Source organism: Triticum dicoccoides, unplaced genomic scaffold (genome assembly GCF_002162155.2).
Source record: "Triticum dicoccoides isolate Atlit2015 ecotype Zavitan unplaced genomic scaffold, WEW_v2.0 scaffold167250, whole genome shotgun sequence".
Lineage (NCBI taxonomy): Eukaryota > Viridiplantae > Streptophyta > Magnoliopsida > Poales > Poaceae > Triticum > Triticum dicoccoides.
Genome location: NW_021219566.1, coordinates 1 through 4,015, shown reverse-complemented (window position 1 = coordinate 4,015; position 4,015 = coordinate 1). Strand labels below are relative to the sequence as shown.

Here is a 4,015-nt window from a genome sequence, read left to right as displayed (position 1 = left end):
CGGCGGCCTGGTGGCGGCTGGCGGCGGCCCGACGCAGTGGTGGCGCTGTCCTTTGGCGGCGGGGCGGCTTGGTGGCGCTGGTTGGCCGGCGGCGCGCCCAGCCCAGATCTGGGCCCTCGGGGCTCCATCTGGGTCCTTGCGGGCCGGCCCCCGGGCGTGTCCTCGTTGTCTGCGGCGTGGTGAGGAGGAGGAGCAGCTCGGTCTTGGGGCGGCGGCTCCGACGGCGTGCCGGCAGCAGCGCGAAGGCGGGAGCTTTACGAGCCCACGAGGGCTCGGCCGGGCCTGGTGTGCTCCTGCTATTGCATCCGGACGGCTACCGTCGCTGACGGTGGAGGTGGGGCCCTCCCGCGTGCCGACGGGTTGTTGCCCTAGTCCCGGCTCTGATTCCTTGCCGTGTTGTCCTCACTTCGCGGTGCCGTGGTGAGACGGCATGGGGGCCTCGTGACCGCGTTGGCGCACGGTGGTGGTTGGTTTGGTGGCAGGCTCCGGGGCGCCCGAGGTGCGGGTTGGGATCGGGGGAAACCCCTGTCGGCATGGCCGACACCGACGCGGTGGCGCCTGTGGGTGCCTCCTGACCTTCCGGGAGGGCGTCGGGGCTACCTTCCTCTCGCCTCGTCGTGTACCGGGGGAAACCCTTGGCAGCAGCGTCGTCATCGTCGCGATCCTTCTTGGAGGTGTTGATAGGTGCCGGCGCTTCGGAGTCTTGGAGTCTAGTGGAAGAGCTTGGTGGGCGCTGCGATCGCGAGGCTTCTTCGCTTTTGTTGATCCGTCGTTGTCGGCATTTGTTTCTTTTGCTTTTCCCTGTCGTTTCTTTTTGGGCGTGTCTGTGCTGCTTCCGTCCCAGCACCTTTCCTGTATGGTTCGGTTGGTTGCTTTGTATACAAAGCGGGGGAAACCCTTTTTCGGTGTATAATAAAAATGTTGTGTTTCTACCGTTGCGGTGGAGCAACGAGCTGCTTGGCTCGTTAAGCCCGTGCTCGTCAAGGCTTGGCTCTGTAAACTCATTAAGCTTAACAAGCAGAAAACCCTGCTCGGCTCTGTTCATTTGAAGCTCGTGAGCATTGTTCACATACTACAATGTGTTACGGCCTTCAGGATAAGAATGTATGTGTTTCTTTACGAAGAAGATAGTGACTACATGAGGAGGTGCACTAGTTTGCTACCTTCTAGGGTTAGGTCGATTTGATTGAATAGATCGACTTAGGTGCTCCAAAATGTTGTCACATAAGACAAAAATATGTGTTGGGTTATACTAAACGAGCTTAACGAGCTGCTCCGGGTGAGGTTATCGAGCGTTCATTAAGCTCGCAAGCTACGAGTTTTGGTCCAGCCACAGCGGGGACCTATAGCCGGTGGAAGCTTCTCCCGCACGAGTCGACTCTTCGGGTGAATAGGGTTTCCGCTGGTCAGCCGCCCGCCACCTCTTTGACGGCAGTAGGGGGGCTGGCGTTTCGGTGTCCCAGGCCAGCGTCTTGTGGTGTGTCGCTGGTCTCTCTCCCCATGATGTGACTGATAGCTGATGAAGTTCACATGTAGATGGATCAGTTACTCTTTCTTGTTTACTTTTATCATATCAGCCGTTTGTTCATGTGAGTTTGAGGTTTTGAGACTACTCGATTAACCTCAATAGAGGGTTCTCTGTCCTCCGATGGCTCCGCCGACCGAGACTTCTTTTCGTCAATGAAACTACTAAGTTGCATTTGCCGCGGTTTGCAGCAAGCAGCGACAATCAGGGCTCTTCAAGATGTTATTTCGAGTAGAGACCCTGACGCCATCTTTCTGTCAGAAAGAATGGCCGGCAGAGCGTCTTAGGAGAAGAATGAAAATGGATCATAAAGAGGTGGTCCGTAGCGATGAGAGGAGTCGTGGATGAGCCGGGCGAAGACATGGCGGCACGCGGGTAGGGTTAGGGGCGGCAGCGGCGGTGGAACGCGGCAGCTGCGGGTCGGGCGCGGGAGGGCGCGGCACCGAGTCGGGTCAGGGTTTGTGGGGGCGGGAGAAACAGTGGCGGCGGGTGATGCGGTGGCTGTGGGGGGCACGCTGCGGAAGGGAGGCAGCAGCGACGGTGCGACGCAACGGGCGGCGGCGGCGCAGCTGGAGAGGGGGGAGGGCGCGGCGGCGGCGAGTGCGGCGGTGGTGGGGATGGGCGGCGGCGGCGACGGCGGCAAGCCCTAGGGAAGGAACGACCAAGATGATACCATGTAGAAGGGAAAGTTTGCAATACAATAGACATTATATTGATGGGGTGCTGGTGCACGTATATATAATTACAGGGAAGGCCCCTACCTAAACTATACAAGACTAGGAGGTGAGCTACAACTTCAATATACATGCAACACAAAATACAAACTCAACGAAGCCCACTCTCGGTCTCACCAGCCGCGACGGCATTGTCCCCATCACACCCAGGCAGGACACCGTCGGGTACTTCTTCTCTCCTCCTTATTCTTTGGTTTTGCCCCAATCAGGGAGGTTTAAAATTTCGGTCACTGGAAAGTTTCAGACCCCCGGATAATCTAAATTTAGTTTGTACATTCGATTTTAGTTTGAATCTTGGCAGGATTTTGGGATTAAAAATATTTTCATTGGAAATTCCAAATGTTCAAGTGACAAATCTATAAAATTCCCAATTTTCCATTGGAAATTCCAAATGTTCAGCCCTCAATTTGCAATGTAGACCGATGTGTCGGACGCGATGCACGTGTTGGACGCCATCGTTCGCTACGACGCGCACGACGCCGCAGCCACAAGAGCAGCATCCAAGTACATCCCTCACGGCGGGTACACACAGTGCCTGAAGAAAGACCGGTTGAAAGGGAAGAGGATCGACGTCCCCAATGGCTTCTTCCAGGGATATGGACATGCGCAGCTGAATGTGTACAAGCAGCACCTCGCCACAGTGAGGTACGTGGTGCCGCTTTGCATTTTCACTGTCCATCGATGAATATGAATTTTGGCAGCTGACCAGTGCAAATATAAGTCGATTCTTCATTTTTGCAAAGGAAACATGGAGCGGTGGTGATCGAGAACCTGAACATCACCGTCGATATTGGTTCCAACGAGGGGATCGCGATGCAGGCAGAGTTCAAGATAAGCCTGAACGCGTGTTTGGCAGACTTGGTCTACTCCCCAGTCCGCTCCCTTGCCCAAGTCATAGCATTCAACAACGCACATCCCATAGAGGTAAACAATAAGTGTACAAAAGCAACTGAACCTTAGGTTTATCTCTTGATTTCTTATCATAGCTTCGGAGTCGGTGTGGTGGATTTGCTGAACCTAACCCATGACATGTTTGCTGTAGGAGCGGACGAAAGATTTCGGCCAACCTGACCTTATCGTGGCCCAAAACACAAACGACATTGGCACAGTGGAGAGAGCCGCGATCTGTCGGATGAAGGAGCTGCACACGGAAGGGCTGGAGAAGCTGATGAAGGAGCGCCAGCTGGATGCGATCGTGGCACCTAACAGCGATATTTCTAGCCCTCTCGCCATCGGCGGCCACCCTGGCATCATTGTGCTGGCAGGGTACAATAAGCAAGGGGTCCCCTTCGGGATATGCTTTGGCGGGCTGCAGGGGTACGAGCCGAGGATGATCGAGATGGCCTATGCTTTCGAGCAGGCTACCAAAGTTAGGAAGCAACCCATGTTCAAGCCCTAGCTAAATATAACTTCTTGAGTAGTGACGATGTAACAAACTCTACAGCAGGCCCAAAAAAAAAGGCTCCACATACACTTTTCTCTTTACATGTCAGAGAATAAAACCCTGGAAGTATTACTTATTGGGTCAGCAAGTAACTCTGCATAAACTAGCAATGTGGTACTAAAGGTAAAACAACAGGCACCATCTACAGGTAACCAACAGAGTACTCCAGCCAACGTTGCCGCACAAGAAAGCACGCCCATCGATCTCCCCCTTACGCTTCACTGGGATAAGAAAGCACAATAAGTGGCACACGTTGGCACTGATTTGATTTATATATATATATATATATATATATATATATATATATATATA

General features: G+C 53.8%; 1 pseudogene; it reads left to right on the top strand.

Moving 5' to 3' along the window:
• Positions 1-2,359: 2,359 nt before the first annotated feature.
• On the top strand, positions 2,360-3,670 carry LOC119344384 (annotated as a pseudogene).
• The last annotated feature ends 345 nt before the right edge of the window (positions 3,671-4,015 follow it).